Source organism: Sinohyriopsis cumingii, chromosome 10 (assembly GCF_028554795.1).
Source record: "Sinohyriopsis cumingii isolate HCF-2022 chromosome 10, ASM2855479v2, whole genome shotgun sequence".
In the NCBI taxonomy this organism is placed as follows: Eukaryota; Metazoa; Mollusca; class Bivalvia; order Unionida; family Unionidae; genus Sinohyriopsis; species Sinohyriopsis cumingii.
The window spans coordinates 7,120,868-7,141,586 of NC_142970.1; the positions used below are offsets into that span (position 1 = coordinate 7,120,868).

The following is a 20,719-nucleotide window of genomic DNA, read 5'->3' on the forward strand; positions in this document are numbered from 1 at the left end:
GATAGATAGATAGACAGATTACCATTATGTCACTTTTTATTTTGTATATTATTCGTTTTATCCTTTTTCTACATAATATAATAAAAAATGAGAATCAGGACGAATAATAGTATGCACATAGTTACAGACACATGTTATGATGATGCTCATAATCGTTTATTTCAGTTTTTTCTTGTTAGTTTTAACGAACATGCGACCTTTGGATTATGAATCGGATTCCGTCAATTGAGCTACCGCGTATCCCAGTGTGCAGGACGTAGGGTAGCTCTCTGGGTTGCGTAAGAAACTCCCTACCCGATTAATATCGGTTTAAACCATACCCTTCCAAGTTTAAGTATATTCTGTCTACACATAATTTCTCTCCAGAAACGGCACATTTCCCCCAAAAGCACGAAAAGTTGTCGAGGATCAAATTCAAGTCAAACTAAAGATGCATGTTCTAAAAGTGAAATGGACCGTTCTGTTGGCCTAAGTGGTTAGAGCGTCCGCCTCGTATGCGATAGGTAGCGTGTTCAAACCACGGCCGAGTCATTCCAAAGACTTATACAATTGGTATTAAAAGCTGTCTCGCTTGGAGCTCAGCATTAAGAGTCAAGATAATCTAACCGGAAATGATGTAATGTGTCTGGGGCATGGTGACCCAGTGTGCTACATCACTATAAACTGCAGCACTGAAGACATGGTATCAATATGACTCTATAGTGCTGAAACTATGACACAAACACACACACACACACACATAAATGACATAGAACACAAACACACACACACACACACATAAATGACATAGAACACACACACACACACACACAGATAAATGACATAGAACACACACACACACATAAATGACATAGAACACACACACATAAATGACATGGAACACACACACACACATAAATGACATAGAACACACACACATCAATGACATTGAACACACACACACATACATGACATAGCACACACACACACACATAAATGACATAGAACACACACACACACATAAATGACATTGAACAACGTTGAACTGAATTGCTTTAGAAGGATAAATAAAATGGAACACTTTGATACACCATTGAAAAATGAATTTATTAATTAAAACATATGATTCTGATACTGAATATTCACAATCTTTCCATAACTCCATTTATTCTGTTTAGAAGGTGATCTAGAGGTATTTTTCCTATATAATTTTTTTCAATGACCTTGCTTGGCAAGTATGTTGGCTTTATTTTTTCAATTTATTTTAAAGGTCTCCTATAAATATATAATACAGAATACACACTATATATCAGCATGTTCATTTTACACTAAATAGTTCAGAAATTTGCATTAAACATGCATATTTTAAGTGAGAAAGGAAAATGAAGTTAATTTGTACATTTATCATGTATAACCGGAAATATTTTATTCTTTCGGTGATAATAGGATTTCCGCAAGTGACGTACAGTCAGGAAGTCCCTTAAGATTAGCGTATGCAGTGATGATGGCTGAATCTAGTGATGATTCTCGCGAATTTACATCAACTCTGTTATGTTCATGTTCGTCCTGTGAGGAAGGTGAACTCCAAGAAGATGGTCAACGTAATGAATCTTAAGAAGATTCTGCTCGTCGATGTCAGACAGTACCAATTTAAGCCCGAACGAAACGAGGATGTGAGCGAGAACGAAGATCCTAATGAGGCATGATTAGGTTGAGCAGCGTTTGGTCTATTCATTATGGTAAATACTATATTCATTCTGGTAATTACTATATTTATTCTGGATATTATTATATTCATTATGGTAATTACTATATTCATTATGGTAGTTACTATATTCATTATGGTAATTACTATATTCATTTAGATAATTACTATATTGATTATGGTAATTACTATATTCATTCTCGTAATTACTATATTCACTATGGCAGTTGCTAGTATCATTATGGTAATTACTATATTCATTTTGGTAATTACTATATTCAGTATGGTAATTACTGTATTCATTATGATAATTACTATATTCATTATGGTAATTACTATTATCATTATGGCAATTACTTTTAACGTTATGGCAATTATCAGCATTATTATTATTATTCTTTAATTCATGTTATTTCAGTTACATAATGAAAAGAGAAGGTGACGAATTTAGGCGAAACCCATATGTCTTCAGAGCAGATTCATCAGTAACTAGTGGTGTTAAAATTAAGGACTTACGACTCAGACTCTGAGAGGTGTAGAAATATATACTTTATTAACTTTATGATTAAAACTTGTTCTTTGAAACCGCGATGAAATGCAGACATCAGTGTGATTGTTTACTACACTCCACAGATAGAAAATTGAAGAACTTTATTAAAAAGAAAAAATGTAATCATAGACCTGGTGTATCCAAATATTTAACAAGCATATATTTTATCTGTGCGTCTGGGTGTATAATACTAGTGGCAGAGGAAGTATACAGATTTATGGGAAATCAGATCTTGAAAATAATACATTGCTGATTAAATATTCATTATTGTTGTACAAAAGATAGAACAAAGCTCTAACCGTGCATCAGATATAAATGTATTTCATATGTGTAATTGCAATAGTAAAGAAGCAGTTAATAAGTGTTGATGCTGTAAAGAACCAGTCAATAAATGTAGATGTTGTAAAGAACCAGTCAGTAATTGTAGATGCTGTAAAGATCCAGTCAATAAGTATAGATGCTGTAAATACCCAGTCAATAAGTGTAGATGCTGTAAAGAACTAGTCAATAAGTGTTCATGATGTAAATACCCAGTCAATACGTGTAGATGCTGTAAAGAACCAGTCAATAAATGAAAATGCTGTAAAGAACCAGTGAGTAAGTGTAGATGCTGTAAAGAACCAGTTAAACATGTAGATGCTGTAAAGAACCAGTCAATACGTGTAGATGCTGTAAAGAACCAGTTAAACATGTAGCTGATGTAAAGAACCAGTCAATACGTGTAGATGCTGTAAAGAGCCAGTCAATAAGTGTAGATGCTGTAAAGAACCAGTCAGTACGTGTAGATGCTGTAAAGAGCCAGTCAATAAGTGTAGATGCTGTAAAGAACCAGTCAATAAGTGCATATATTTGATCTGTGTGTATGGGTGTATAATACTAGTGGCAGAGGAAGTATACAGAATTATGGGGAAAAAATCTTGAGAATAATATATTGCTGACTAAATGTTCATTATTGTGGTACAAAAGATAGAACAACAGTCTAACCGTGCATCAGATATAAATATGTTTCATATTTTAACATGCAATATCTTCTCATAAATTTTACCCACAAGTTTGCTCTCTAACACAATAATGAACGATGGAGTGTAATAACCAGGAATATTGGTGTACCTGTGGAAATTGCAGCAGTGAAGAACCAGTCAATAAGTGTAGATGCAGTAAAGAACCAGTAATTAAGTGCAGATGCTGTAAAGAACCATTCAATACGTGTAGATGCTGTAAACAGCCAGTCAATAAGTGTAGATGATGTAAAGAACCAATCAATAGGTGTAGATAATGTAAACAACCAGTCAGTAGGTGTATATGCTGCAAAGAACCAGTCAATATGATTTTGGATACAATCAACCTATATTTCAGACTGTTGGCTTGGATGAATATGTTCTGGAAGCAGTATACTGTGCCCACAGACAGCAATATGGAAATCGGAAGGCAAGTCTGTTTGAGTACATGAACACTTGTAGGCAAAATATTCTTACAGTAGTTATGGTGCCATTATCATGGTCGATTTTGGGACAAGTAATTGCTTTATACACATGTGAAAGTTATTCGTAATGTTCTTTTTCATAAAATCTCTCCTCTATTGACAAAATGTACCACTTCACTTGAGTGTGTAATTTTAACCCAAACCTTTCATTTTGATAATAAATGCTGCTGAAATCTTATGTCCATTATATTGTAAATTCTCGTGAAGAAATATGTAATCCTCTATTATTTCATTTCTTGAACAGATTCTATACTATGACTTTATGAACATATTGCTGTATGTTCATGTTCACTTTTGATTAATTTAGCTTCCTAACACTGGTTGTCGTAAAATCTAACGTTATGCTAAAGGCCTTGACTCTGATAACATGAAATAAGTAACAGAAAACAGGGATACATGAAATAACTTTAATCAAGCTTGAAAATTTGCCGTATATTCTTTTTTTCAGTCATAATAGATATATGGCTGCATAGAGGTTGCAATAGCTGTTTATCAACTGACGGGCTTCCTGTCCACTTCCTCCAGCAGAGTAATCAACTCTTCGACATAGTCTGAAAAGAATTTGTTACCCCAGTAGTTCAAGAAACTGAAACATGTCATTCACTGCATATTCAAGCTGACATTATACTGAAGAAAGTTAATGAAACTCTGTGTGCGTGTGTTTGTGTGTGTGTGTGTGTGATTTTGATTTTAAACGTAGCTTTAACAATTTTTCAGTCATATCGCTACGATGTCTGCAGTGTGACAGTTTATAGTGACGCCTAGCACTGGGCATCATGCCGCAGACATTGATCTGAAGAAAAGAGAAAAATAAATGTGCCGAGCAAAATTAGCATTACTGCTATTGCTTGAAATTTCAGGTCACCTGTACATAGTTTAAATATGTTTATCAACCTTTTAAAACGGACTTTTGCATAGGTAACATTGAAAAAGTAAGCTCATTTTCTTAAATGAATGTAATGTATGAATGCTAACAAGTACGTGAAAGTTTGCTATGACTTTGTTGCTTCCTATACTTGCTGAACATTTGCTTGACCAGCTGTGTAGTAGGTGAAATTTTACATACGTGTATACAGATCATCGTGTTGTTCACACATATGTTGATTTCTCTTGAATATGTATATTAATTAAGCGTATCATTGCTAACTAATAAAAGTTTACCAGTGCTTGGTCTTCCGAGTCAAATGCTTACATGATCATACCGAACCTAGTTAATAACATATTATGTGTTTCGTTTGCTTGTGTTTTTTTAAAGTATAATATCAGTCTAACATTGAACAGCAATACTGCATGATGGTGTATTTAGTTCCTGTAATACGAGTATGACAAATGTTTTTCATGCATTTACAGTAGATATGGTATTCACACATGAAGTCTTTTGCATGTCTGAACAACAGTATACAAATGCACCAGACCTTTTCGCTTACTTTTACAACTAAGGGATGATCATAAAGTTTGACACATTACAAATGCAATGTAGTATTTCTGCAATGAAAATTATATAACTTAATTATTGACTTATATGCTGACATCATTTGTGACGCCTTAGAACTCCATATAAACTGTGAAGCTATACCAACGCTTTAGAAGAAAACTCGTTTTGTCATTATTATTATTGAACAGGAATGAAAAACGCATATGCATGCAAATGAATATTTTTCAGTTGGTAGGCCCAAACAATAATGGGATAATGGGCAAAACCAAAATCTAAGGGACACACACACACGCACACACACTCGTTCGTCAGGATAAAGCAAGAATCGTTTTGGGATATTATGGTTGCAAACACCTTCCCACTTAAGTCATCCGCTTCCATTGACCGTTCTTTTGCTGGGTACTTTTGTGGATAGGCGTAGGGGGTTCACAACCAATACTATAGCATGATAAAGATGTATATATATTTTAACTTCGCTAGCTCTCGCTTCTGAAAGGGCTTTTATCAATCTACACGTTCGTAGCCCTGCTGTAACCCTTGTTTTTTGTTGATCTGATATTCAATGAATCAGTTATCAGGCGAGAAAACACACTAGATGCTGCATTTGGCAAGAAGAGTCTGATTGTTGTAATACCACATGAATGTTTAATTTTACAGAGTGTATCTAAATCGTCGTCTCTCAAATGTTCAGTGTAGACTATCCACCATGTCACTGGTTGGAGATCGCACGGCACCAACTAATGAATGCAACTAACAACGAAAGTAGAAATGCACTGTTCGCTACACCGCACTTCCGCTATGTCTTATGGATATTGCCGAGTGCAAAATCGGCTAGGAGCGCGTTGCCTTGTTCTAAAAGAAAGAATCAGTGTCTTGTAGTCATTGATTTCATTAACGATGAGATATTTTATATATGTTGTTGTTATGGGGTTTAACGCCATTTTTCAGCACACGATAGGTTAAGTATGGCTGCTAGTAATAATGGTGGAGGAAGAAGCCGGGAACACCCGGAAAGAACCACCGACCCACGAGAAGCTACTGGCAAGCTTTCTCACATACCCATATTGGCCGAATATTAGATTCGAACCCACGCAGACAGAGGTGAGACCACAGGGGCTCGTTACAAAGAAAATCAAGGGATGGGGGTTCTAACCTGTAACGAGCCCCTGTGGGTGAGATGGCAGTGATCCGAAACGGAGAGCGCTTTAAACCACTCGGTGATAGAATACCTCTACAAATCAGATCTGGAAGACAAAATTTATCACATAAAACAAAATGTGCAAGTACACTAGTAGACCAGTAATGCATTTTCTGAGCGCAATATAAGCTATACAGTATATGGCTACAAGCAGAGCTGGTGCAGGATCAACCTAGGAAATTCTCGGTAAGAACCTCTGACCCACGGGAACCGACTGTCAGCATTCTCACATACCCACACTGGCCGAACCAATATTTTAATTACCCTTTTGCTGGTTCGTCATTTCGCTTAAAAAGCCTCAGCGTTCAGCGTGAACAAGAAGCTAACGTGTTTGTAGCGCTCTACTTTCTTAATATAAACAATATTTCATGTTTAACGCATAATTGTGTATTATATTGATTTAATCAATGTAAATAAAAATAGAAATTCGAAAAGAAAATACTCAGCTAATCAATGTGCAAATGTCATAGTGAACAACAAGAAAAGGTATCGAACTACATTTTGTATCGAACACACTCACAGGGATGTGATGAGTTCATCCACACGATCAGCACACAAATGCACGGAGCATATGTCAGCTCCGTTCAAAGGGTAAATATGTGTTTTGTAGTTTTGTGTGTGACATAAATAAAATATATGTATTGATATACGCTTCGTTATGTAAGCCTCGTTTCCTTTCAATGAAAATTTCATACATCTTGTGGTATATCATTGAAATATCGTACATACTACACACACACACACACACTATATATATATATATATATATATATATATATATATATATATATATATATGAACCATGACTACTGGTACAAAGGAATAAACACGCTCATGGAGTTCAGCATTTTTTACTTCTTATATTATTTTCGATATGTTGTGAAAATTATTCACAATCTCTCTCTCTCTCTTGTTCTCTTCCTCTATTCCCATTTCCCGCCACCCCACCAAATTCCCTTTCACTGTACTATGGATGGTTTGGTTTTGAAAATGACTAAAAAAAAATTCTTTGACACCTAGCGTGAAAATTTTGACTGCAAAGCGTGTTCGCCTAGCAAATAAAACGCACTGTCTAGATCCGTAACCAAATTGTTGGCTCATCCCTATGAAAAATATCCTTTCTCACTTACCGGATGTATGCAACTGGTCATATATCGCTTGTCCTTCCTACCGAGAACTGATATCCGGCATTTGACAAATGTTATTTGATATAAATATTTACAAATGTGGCAATAGCGCGACTCTCATAGGTAAAATGGTCAATGAATTATTGGAGTTGACTGATCGAATATTTATTTGCTGTTGTGTATTACTTACCATGGTTACAATAAGCAAAGATAAACACGAATCTGAACGCACATCCGGGTTCCACACAATTTCAATCAATTATGAATAGAAACATGAATCAACATGAATCAATGACGCTTGTATGGAACAACCCACACTCAGTATGGGTTATCTGTACTTACATTTTTCCTTTACATTTTCTTTACATCCTATGTCCATTGATAACAAACGTTAAATTCTTTTTATGGGTTATTAAACGGATTACCATTTTATTGACTAGTTTTTAACTCTATATTGGGATATCATTGCCCCCATTACAACCGGCCCTACCTTCTTATGCAATGTCCTTAAACCGACAATACCTGTACAACATTCATACTCAAGCCAGATCGATAATAACACTGTGAATAGGCATCATGTATCAGAAATTGATTGAAAAGGTGTTTATTACAGAACAAGATGACGACTGCTATTTTGATAGAGTACGTCGCCATTGTTGCTCAGTGAATTCGCGCATGACTTGAAGTTCATTCCAAACACTGAAAACACACACACACACACACACACACACACACACGCACTCACGCACACACACACACACACACACGTTTTAACGTGCATGTGGGGTCACTGACAATATCTCTGAAACTGGGGTTCTCTGTTTCTTATTGTCGTATCTGCAAAATACTTTCAAACATATCAAAAAAAATTAGACACACACATAACTTTAAAGATAATATTAGTATTTTATAAACTAAATGCTCTTGACAATTTTGACAGTAGTCCTGGGAATTCGGAACCCGAAAGTGACTAATCACGTGATAGCCTCTCGCACCCGAAATGGGGTCCGGCAACACCCACTTGAAAGTAGGGTATGAAGGAAATCATCTTAGAACACAACAATATAATGCAATAAGTAATCAATTTATCATTTATAATGTAATGAAAGATGATTGACCTGGATCGTTCGTATATATGTATTACATTAATAAGGGTCACATTTAACTCTTCGCCGAAAATTCAGTACCTCAACCATTATTATATTGATTGATAGCACAACCCTCTCGCCTGTGCCAATTTTGAATTTCGCACTAAATATGGGTATGGCTGTCACCAATTATCGGTATGTATCTAAAGTGTATGCAGGTTTAAACATTTTAATGACCACGTGACATCATACCGACATATGGTCCATCAGGATCAACACATTTTTTTCGGGGGGGGGGGAGGGGAGGGGGCGGGAAGAGGTTGATTTATCGGACTAGCTTTATTCTTAACCACTTTGATGACGGTTGTAAATGTAAGTTCATTTTTCCATCCATTTGTATATTTTCGTGATAAAAAATGGCGGGCGGGACCTTTGTCTTGCCGTTTTTCAATGAAGGTCTTAACATATTGATAACGTAACTAAGTTTCAAGCCCTGTTTCGGAAAAAAATCATATCGGAACACACACACACACACACACACATCTATATATAATGACACAAATAATAGGCAATGATATTAAAATTTGAATGTGCTTTTATGCACAATCCAAAGAAGGATATTACAAATTATAATTGTGCATATAATAAACAATTTTCATGTCAGTATGATACATAATTCTAAATATAGTCAATTGTTCAGCGTTAACTTGGATAAGACCAAGTATTTTTTTATAATGTCATGATGTATAGTAATTAGGCGATTATGATGCATTGTATTGCTATCATGCAGTTTGTTGGATAGCACCTGTTTTGTCGCAGATCGATCCTTATGTTCCATAACTGGCCTTGGATTCGATTATTCTTTAAATGTTACAAACCCTCTTGATAGAGGACGAGAAATATTCCAAACCGTCAGATTTTATCCAATCAGCAAATTAATAAAACATAACGTGTATTGACATCGGTCAGCTCTTTTGGACTTGCTCAGCTTATTCAATTGGTAAGCAAAACGCTGACATCAGCAGACTGGTAAAATTTTAGATTTGGCTGGGACTAGGTGTGAAACAGCGACATGGTTTAAAAAAATATCCGCTGCCCCCCCCCCCCCCCACCTGAGACTAGGTGTGACATGGCCTCATTATATGTCTTGGTAATCCTTTTGACTAAATTCAGGGTAGCATCTTGTAGACGCCATGGTGGAACAGGAAGATGTGCATGCGGTATAATTTGAAAATTGAATATGGCGTGTTTGAAATACGATAGAGACAGAATTTCACTTTCTGTTCAAATATCAGTATAATATGGGATAGCAACAGATGCAAGTATAGCCCTTTAATATTAGCAGAGACAGCCAAATATGGCAACATTTATAGATTTATAAAGTATTAATCATAAAGATCATATCAAATCAAGTTTAAGATCTTTTCACTTTCTCAGCAAATTATTTTTAGGTTGGCACCAGTATCCTTCAATGAATTTATTGAACAGTTTGTATATACCCTTTAAGTTTGTTGCTTTAACTGTTTGTTTCTAATAACGTACTCATATTTTGTTTTCTTTTCATGATTGTATTTTTGCATCTTTTCTTAAATATTTTTATCGTTAATTTATCCAGTTTAAAGTTTTCGTTACGATTCATGTTTTATTGTGATATGAAGATACGTATTATTTTAACCAACTGCAAAATGCATAAATTATTCCTCTGTTTATATTTAACCTCAATTGTAAAATCAAATAATTTCAAACCATTTATCTGGTGAAACAAGCATGTTAAAGCAAATGTTCTTATCACAGACGTAAGACTGTCGTGAGTGTCCGTCATAGCTGCACTCTAATCGGGGCCCCAGGTGACATCTCACTGGCATCTCATCTCCATCCGCATGGGTTCGATTTTCGGCCTCGGGTATGTGAGAAAGCTTGCTTTATGTCTCGGATGGTATAGTTGGCGTGGTGGATAGTAAGCGTGTGTGATTTAATTTACTTTTTTAAACTCTATGCTAACAAGGCGTTTTGGATTGTGTGTAAAGTATGTACATTGTGAAGTTTGTCCAGTTGTATGTGTTATTCAGTTACTTCCTGTATACCGTTTTTATTGATTGTATGGTTCTATTACCGCGAGTATGTACCAAGAAAACAGCGTACACAACTGTTTTAATTTAACTTGATAAGTGAAAACTTCATGCAGAAGCTATTTTATTTCTAAGCAAGGAGGATAAAGGCAAAATTGGACTCTTAAGGTCCGGTTGTTTTGGACTGAATGTGAAATAAAGTTAGGTTGAAAAATATAATGGCTTATTGAGCACTCTTAAAAATGACGGCAGTGTACGTTTGTTATGCTTGCAAAAGAGAAAAGACCTTACACTAGACTTTATAATTAATCATACTCTTTATGATAAATGAAAGGGGCTAAGCGATGGAGAATTATGTTGGTTACATTATACAGTTTGGTTGCTGGTTCAATACACGCCCATGTCAGTCCGCGTTGGTTGCATCGAACTTCACTTAGTAGAGACATTTATTTAATCCACATCATACAGTCAGTAATGGATTATCATGCCGGATTACCTGGTTGGTGTGGATCGTTGCAAAGAAACTAATATTGCATGACTACAGTAATTACTAATGGCAAAGTAAACCAAAGACGAAGATGAGTCTCTCATTTCCACTCAGTTTTTTTATGAAACAATTTAATAAGATAAGTAGTCCATCAGTAAAGAAATTATCATTTAGGGCATATTTAGCAGAATATTGATTAGTCAGGTCACCAAAAGAGATGATTTCATGTTTAGGTGGAATGTGCTAATACAATTCAATGAAATAACAAGGCTGGTTCATTAATTATTTTGTTAATGCTGAATCGGAGCTTATTCCCTGTGCTTCACCGTATAAGTCCAAGGCAATGTTCTTGTATTTTCACAAAGTGAGATAATTAAGATACAGGAATTGTATCAATTTTATTATCCGGAATATCAGGCAATATACAAAAAAGACTTATGCGTATCTAGGTATTTGTCACGGAATTTTATAAATCACTTTATATGATCATATTCATGTACTCGGGTTTCGTATTTTTTTTTTTTACAACGATATCCGAGGGTGCTTTACGAATATTGTGCAATATTTCGAATAAGTGAGTTCGGTTCTTGCTATGCCGCACGTGCGAAGTGCTTTGGATGGGAAAAAACGAATACTTCAGCACACAGACGATATAAGGCTGCATCGTCTGTATATAACGTCGTTACGTGTTATCGTATATGCCCGCGTCATGCATGGTACACGGTGTCAGATGTATTTTTAGCTGATCGGAGTCGAAGTGGTACCAACTTTAAAGTTGACCATATGAATTGACCATAGCAGCTGTAAAGCTGAACCATAGAAATTGACCATAGCAGTTGTAAAGCTGAACCATAGAAATTGACCATAGCAGTTGTAAAGCTGAACCATAGAAATTGACCATAGCAGTTGTAAAGCTGAACCATAGAAATTGACCATAGCAGTTGTAAAGCTGAACCATAGAAATTGACCATAGCAGTTGTAAAGCTGAACCATAGCAGCCGTAGAATTGAGTGAACATTGTTGCTGGTCGAGTAGCAGATGATCGGGCGTTGCTTTCCGACTTGTTGGTGCTGATTGTTTAATTGACCAAGGAATTGGATGGTGGTCGGATACTACCTGGAATACTGACTACTTGATTGACCAGTGTAACTGGTAGCCAAGTGTGCTGGTGTCTTTACCTGAAATGTCCATACTAAAATATTGCCCTAATAATTATACATTTCGTTTAATTCACTTGTAATTCGTAAACCCCAAAACTGATGTGTAATATGTGTGTGTTGCATATATATGTGCTTGTGTATGAAGATAATGAGGCATACATATTGAATTAGAGAGAGAGACAGAGACAGAGACAGAGAGACAGACAGGGGAGGGACGAGGAATTTAATAGTTCAATTACTATTCAATGAACATACACTATCATGAGATTAAAGTTAGCTAATTATAAACAAATTAATTCCACCACTAACAATTACGTTTGCTTTCAAGTGCGTCATGCAAAGTATGATTCGAGTCACTTGATTTGTGTGTGTGTGTATCTGTGCGTATGTGTGTGTGCGTTTGATTTTCACAGATCATCTCGTTGGGTTAGAGTAACTATACTGAGAGAGATATCTATCTATATCTCATGAATGAATAATAAAATGCTAAATTTATTTTATTTTGTCAATCATAGTTTCTTCAAGCAGAATTACATAAACTAATAGGTAAAGATTAGCATCATTTTCAAATAAATTAAGCTAAGACAGTTTTCAGAGTGTAGACATTAATTATATACTCCATATTTATGATCTCAATTTCATAGTCAATAGTTTTCTCTAATGCATTTGGTTCCTTGAGTCTATCCCTATTGAATAATTATACAAGCCTCTAATGCATATTCATGAATTCAATTTCACAGTCAATAATGTTGCTTAAAGCACTTGTTTCTTTTATTAATCCCTGTTGAAAAATGACATAAATATCTAACACATATTTATGAATTTAATTTCACAGTAACCGATCAACTTTCATGCTTTGAGGGTAATGATTTCATCCCTGTTGCAAAATACTGCCATGTATAGCTAATTTATAAAATGAATTTCACTGTCACCGATATTCTCTTAGGCAATTATTCATTCGATTATAAACTGACAAACATCTAATACATAAAGGGCATTTAATTTCACAGTCATCGTTTTACTTTCAGACATTTGATTCTTTTTGATTTATGAATAAAATTTCACAGTCACCGATTTTAGCTCAGGCATTTGTTACCTTGAATATGTCTCTTTTTAAAACGATATAACCATCTAATGCATTTTGATGAAATGAATTTCACAGTCACCGATTTTATTTTATGCATTGGTTTCTTTTATGTATTCCCTGTTGAAAAGTGACATAAACACATAATGCATATTTATGAATTCAGTTTTATTTGCCGATTTTATTTGATGCTTTTTCTTCCTTGATTATATCTCAAATGAAAAATTATCGGACACAGTCACTAATATTTATTCATAACCTAATATGTATTTTCATTTCATTTAGTATTTGAGTATATTGGAAGTCTTGTCATACGTGCATACATTGTAAAGTGGCATGTTTGTTGTACTTACGTGAGAAAATACTCGTAGGAATAAGCAAATGTCATTTGACAAATGTGTAAAGATTTACAGTATTTAGAAAAATCACCTCTAATTTTCGTATAATCAAAATTATTAAATAACGTATTGTCTTATGGGCCAGGCGGAGAATGTCCTCTCGATATGAATTTGAAATGACAGACTGAAAACATTCTGACAAGTCAGTGGCGACTGTTATATCAGATAGTCTATATTTTCTCACGAGAACCTAACTTGCCACAAAAATAACAAAGTGGTACTTATGTGGTTTCAATTTCACTAATAAACACCTGAAATACATATGATATCTCAAGACATTGCTCATATTTGTGACTGACGGATTGACTTTTGTCTCTCTGTTTAGAATAAATACAATCTGTTGTCAAAAATAAACACAGTGATTAAAATGTATTCGATTGATCAGTACTAGTAACAACTGTGACTTTATTAAAAGACTGGAAAATAAATGTCAACATAGGGACTAACGTTCTGATGAGCATTATTATTAAGACCTGGATTTGCCACCTTTTGGTAATTACATAATTAGGATGTAAAACAAGGATTGTATTCGTAATCAAATTAATTGTTTATTTCAAACAGGGCTTGCCAGTTATAACTGGTCTATCCGCAGCCTTATGTTTAGATTGGTCATTGCCAAGTAATGAACGAATATTAGGTACAAATGTCACTGGTTGGAGTCTAAATCTTAACGCGTAAGCGGCAAAAAAGTGAGGAACATTAAGATAACCACCCTCTATTCAGTGGAAGAACACTTTCACAAGAAGATTTCTAAGACAAATGAAATGAAACGCACACGAAATGATATTGAGAAGTTTATATGTTCCTTATTTTTGAATTAGAATAGTCTCGACAGATTCACTGAGAAGTCGTATAGAACCAATCGACATGAGCGGTTAATAATTCTCCACAACAAAATCATACTTGGATTTGTTTGACATGAGCAACGTGTATTTTTTTTAATACAAGACTCTAAATTTGACTGTGTTGAAATATGAGCATTGTAAATAGATATGTCTTTTGTATGGTCCATAGCTTTCAACCTTTATCAATCAGAAATGACTTGCAAAGTTTGCTTACAATAAGTTCACGTAGGAAGAGCTAAGGATTTCTGATCAGCCTTAGAAGTTGTGACAGATTTATATTTGATAGCACATTATGCGACGGAGATTTATTTTAAACAAAAACTGCCGAGCGGACGACACAATGACAAATAAACCTTTGTGAGTCCATGTATAAGCAATAGCTCTGCGAGCAGCATTTTCAAGAGATTTTACGTTTCGCTCATCAAACTAATGATTGAAATCATTACTCATGCCATTATTAAACTCTTAATTTATATTATTTGCCTGAGGTTATCGCAATCTATATCAGCTTTCTTCACAAAGAATAACCTACCAAATAATTATCCCTTTTCTCTTGAAAATTTAACATGGATTTGTCCATTTCCTTCTCTAAATTGTGTAAACCTATTCCGATATGCCTTTGGTACCAGCTTTTAACACTACATGCGGCATTTCTTAACTAAATTATGATAAGCAGATCGTTGTTCCGAAAGTGAAGTGTAGACTTTACTACCGTCGCCGTTTAGAACAATTTCTAAACATATATGATCAGTGCGCTATGGACATTTCAAGTTTTCATTAACTATTTTAGAGAAGGCGCATTCATACACATATACTTCGTTTACATGTAATTGGGTTCTATCGTAATAGCTGTGGCAATATCAAAACCCGAAGTTATCTGTGAACGGTGATAGTGTGCTCTACCACCAAGTTTTATCAAATAAAACATACATTGCTCTTTTCTTTTCTCTTTCTTCATCTGTATGTGACTATCTTCTCTCCATCTTTCCACGTGTATATCTATACGCATCCCCTCCCTACATTTCGCTTTCCTCTCATTGGAATTATATTTGTATTTTTTCTTTTCTTTCAGCCTCTATATTTCCTCTCTTTCCCTCTCTTTATATTTATAAATGCTCTCTCTCTCTCTTTCTATCATTTTCATCAGCCTCTTCTTTCTGAATTTAAATTTGCATAAGTGTTTTCTGAATCAGAAGCTATCCTTTATCTCGTTTAAGCTCGCTTTAACTGCAATCACTTTGATTTTCTATGTATACGTTCGACAACAATCAAGTAGAAAACACTATAATCGAAAACATCGTTTTTTATGTAATACGAACTGTACACATGAATAATTATTACACCCCTCCACCTGCATCCGTACGCTTTAAGTAACCCCCATTCTATAGAACGGCTTATAATTATTCCATGCAGAAGCGATCAATCATTAATAATAATAACGTCTTGAATCAAGCAGATAGTCCACCGACGTTGAATGTCTTGCTGCATCAAAGAAAAAGCATTCGTAACACCAAAACGTTTGTCTATTGTCTCTTAATGTTTAAACGCCGAATGAAACCAGATGAACAGGTTACATATTAGACTAATTATTATCGAAGTTTAACCACCCCCTCCCGTTTATATGCGTACTTTAATTATCAGTATGCATGTGGGTTATTCCCGTCCTCCATGCGTACTTACTAAATGGACGGCTCCTACAAACGCAAGTATAGACCTTTAATATTGCCAGAGAGAGACAAATATGACAACATTTATAGATATCTCAAGTATTAATCAGATCATATCAAATCTAGGTTTTATTTTTGGATGTTTTCAATTTCTCAACAAATTATTTTTAAGTTGGCACCAACATACGTCAATCAATGTGTTGACCAGTATGTTATGTATCATTTCTTATACAATCAATTTCGATAAAATAATTCAGTATTTTTAAGTTTGTTTCTTTATCTGTCTGTTGATAATAATGTACCCACCTTTTCATGTGATTGTACTTTTCCATGTTTTCGTGATCATTTTTATCGTTGTTTTCTCCAGTTTGTTAGTTCATTTGTGGGAATTTACACATATTCAAAAATTATAACGATTCATAATCTGATGCATACGTCTAAAGTTGTTGTTACGATTCATGTTTTTTTGTGATTTGAAGATACGTATTATTTTCATGATTTGAACCCATTTGTGTAGCAAAAGAAGCATGTTAAAGCAAATGTTCGTATCACAGATGTCAGACTGTCTTGAGTGTCCGTCATAACTGCACTCTAATCGGAGCCTCAGGTGGCTTCTCAATGGCATCTCATCTGCATCCGCGTGGTGTCGAGTTTCGGGCTCTGGTATGTGAGATAGCTTGCAATTATCTTCCCGTGGGTCATTGTCTTTTTTTCCTTCGGGCATTCCTTCACTAGTTATAATGGCCGTCATGTGCTGCCTATCGTGCGCTGAAACATGCCGATAATATATTAACAATAAAGCACACTAATCCTAGCTTAGTCCTTCCGTCATGAATCCCGGTTAAAGTTTACACTGCCACGCCCAAGTGATCCAAGCTACGCTGATGCACACATTTTCATGCATGAAAGTCTCCATTTTAAACTGCCAGCACATCCTATTTAACAAAACGTCGTCGATCGTCTTTATCGCCGATGCATATCTTGCTATATATAATATACAGTAATAACAATAAATACGTTTGCGACTTTGATTAAAATAGAAGTATTTACTGATAGAAAAATATGAAAGTAAAAATCAGTTAAGTAATCAAGACACACGAATTTGTTCATTTATTATTCCATAGTAGAACAAGGCCAATACAATTAATTCGATGGTGTAAATCGTCAATGATGAACTATTTAGCAATTAATAACATCAAAAACAGCATAAACCATCAGGGAAAGAGATACGATGGAGGTGAATATGTTAACATGAAGAAGTCAAAATGCTTCAACTTTTTATGATCGAATATATGTTCATTGCTCAGATATAGAGAGAAAGTGAAATTCTTATAAGGTGCTTCATTACTGTCATGTATAATCACTGTAATTGTTTATGGTCGCTAGCGCCCCGGTTTTGTGGCTATTCATGTAGTTGATTGTTTTCCATTAGCACAATTTCAAACTCAGCCTTTTTAGTCTAATAGTTTTATCATCGATTGCTAACTAGTACAGTTTACTTATTGTATTGAGACTGCTTTGTGCCGCCGCCAGAAGTTCCAAATAAATTCGTATTCTAGTATGCAGCTTCAGCGAGATTACTTTACCAGCAACGCCAACCAACCGACTGCTATTGATAACCTCCAAAAGCAAATCCGATACTGTACCCGTGGAGATCGAACATGTGCCCGTCTGGGTACGCAATCGTTACACAAAACTGTGTCAACCGGCCAGTGTGGCATGAAATATGCATAGGCATCGCGAGGGTAATTAATACTAGATCATTCTGCTGCATATTTGGGTAAATCTCGAAGTAAGTGCCTTTAGATGCCTCTACCCGATTCGCATGGAAGTGCGTTTGGTCACCTCTATACCAGTCTCATGGAAGTGCATTTTGACGCTTCCTGTAAACAGCAGCCATAGTTAGCTGGTTTTCATATCGTCACCTTCCTGGAAAATCTTCTATTAGATACTTCATTCATTGATGTGAATGACCAGTACGTCAGATCACACGGTGACTATTTAGTCTAATCATAGTCTGCTTTTTAACATCATGGTGTCGGATTCTCCACTCTCCAAAATGGAGACTACGAATTTCATTCAGTAATTCTGGAGTTTGCACGATTCGCATCACTGCTATAAAAGCTTTAATAACTTAGGTATAGGCTTTGCTATTGATGTCGGCAACATTAAGTTTTTATAATTAATCAAATTCAGATGATTTAGTGATGTAAACGTAGAGAAAGAAAAGGCAAATTTCAAGTATAAGAAATGTCAGCTATGGACACATTGCTTCACAGGCTTGACAGTGAATGAGTTCTCTCAAGATTTCAAAGCACATCAAAACTTCTGCCGTGAAAAATAATTATATAGGAATAACGATCACGTTTTACTCTTAAATCCTTTTATGCATAATAGATGTGTATCAAAATGTAACAATTAAAACAAAACCCGAAGAAACTTACAATATTGTGAATTAAATCCTGAATAGTTCTTTAACGTTCTATCAGAAATCGAAATGCATGAAGGTCCAATTGAATTTCTGTGGTATTCCAAATAAATTCCAATACTAAATGTGTTGATGTTTCAAGTAAGAAACATGGATTATGGCTTTGAGTTGAATATGTGCTAATAATCTTTTGATGTATCACGATAATATAATCGAAAATGTTCTTCTCTGAATTCACTACAATTCCAAATTAAGTTTTAAGTCCAAGAATATTAATGAGCATTAATTCCAGTGAATAATATTTTGAATAAACAAATCCAACCAAATTCAAAACTGAACACAACATTAAGACTAATCGTGCTTCAAAAGTTAATGCGAAAATATTTCAAGCAAACAACATTATATAAGAGTTAAGACCATAATACAGCCATGATGTATACCAGTTTCATTTAAGAAAAAACATTTAAAGTTGTCCAGAAGTTTAGGAATTTCCAAGTGGAAAACTGATATCCTGGACTCTGATTCAAGAAAATATGTTTAACTCCATTGACAATGATCTGAACATTTAATCTATGACCTAAGGAAAATTATTAGCTATGTATTATGTTGTTTACAAAGTAAATTTCACTGATCAGTTGCAACATTAACTTAATTGTGAACAATGTCAAGTACAAAATACAAATTTACATTAACATATAATCATTACGAAATGCTAACAAACAATATAATTAAATATTCAAAACATCCCACAATAGGGACAAACTGACATTATGTCTGTTTTCGTCCATTCCAAGTAAATTCAATCAAATTCAACATCATTCTCAGGTTCAGAGATATATCCATGAACGCTTCTCCAGCTTCAATAATCGAATTATACTTCAAGAATTTAAAACTGACTGCCCACAGCCAGTTTTGCCCCATTTAAATCACCATAAGAAGAAGAACCATATCGTGAATTAATCATTTGCAGTTTACTAGGTAGCGTGTATTTAAACACGCATTTATAAAGCTTCCTTTATAAATTGAAGATCACAACTATAAAAGATGGTGTGTTCCAATGCCCATTGGGCAACACAAATTTGTTTAAGAACCAGTTATGTTAAGCCAATTACCCAGATGTACAAACAGTTGTATACCTGAAGAATGAAGTGTGACAGAACAAGAACCAAAATAATTCTGCTGGCATCATGACAAGCATTCTATATAATATGCAAAGTACAGTTAAACTACCATAAATACTTCTGTCTAGTAGAATTAGTCTGAAAATAAAAAGCCTGGAAGGAATTGGGAGGTGAATAGGTTGGCTTATCCATGGGCCAAGGTATAACTTTGAAAGTGTTATGCTTTTTTGTTGACTATCGTAATGGCTGTAAATCTTTGGACATGAAAAGAATTATATAGTCTGCATCCCAATACTTACATGGAGGTACAAAATAAACAACATTTTCAGTGTCGCAACACGTGTAGATACAACAAATGTCATGATAAATTTGTTATGTTCGACACAGGTCTAATATCAGTGAGCAGGTTTTTCAATAACAACGTTAAAAATCTTATAAAATACTATAATTGCTTTTCTTATTATTTGGCAAATGCACATTTTCTGATTTCTCCAACATGAAATTAAATATATATAAAGACCGACTTCATAATTCTCAGGTTGGTTCGAACTAACGCAGGAGACCAGGCTGTAGTATAATGGATACAGAATATACAGGGTGCAAATCGTGCTCAGACACACTTAAAACCTTGTTTGTTCCCCAAAAATTATATACGCATTTTGCGTTGTTGTTTATAAATCATAACATTTTGAAAGATCACACTTCAGCTTGATATACATAGCTGTTGCATTTACCTTGATTGACATGCTCATGATTTACTCTTCTTCAGTGATACCACAAATCATAAAAATAGAGATATTTTTTAATGAAAAGGTTTTCGTTTAATTGTACAAGGCAAATACCCATCACATATTCACATAACTATTACATGATCATGAAAAACGGATTACAGGCT

At 34.8% G+C, this 20,719-nt stretch overlaps 1 protein-coding gene across 1 annotated transcript in view; it reads right to left on the bottom strand.

The window, feature by feature from the left end:
* The window catches only part of LOC149789552 (uncharacterized), a 47,195-nt gene extending 39,477 nt beyond the window's left edge, over nt 1–7,718 (bottom strand). The window contains exon 1 of the mRNA XM_089971575.1: nt 7,668–7,718. The gene's annotated coding sequence lies outside the window, so the exon portion shown is untranslated. The remainder of the gene's footprint in view (nt 1–7,667) is intronic.
* Between the last annotated feature and the right edge of the window lie 13,001 nt (nt 7,719–20,719).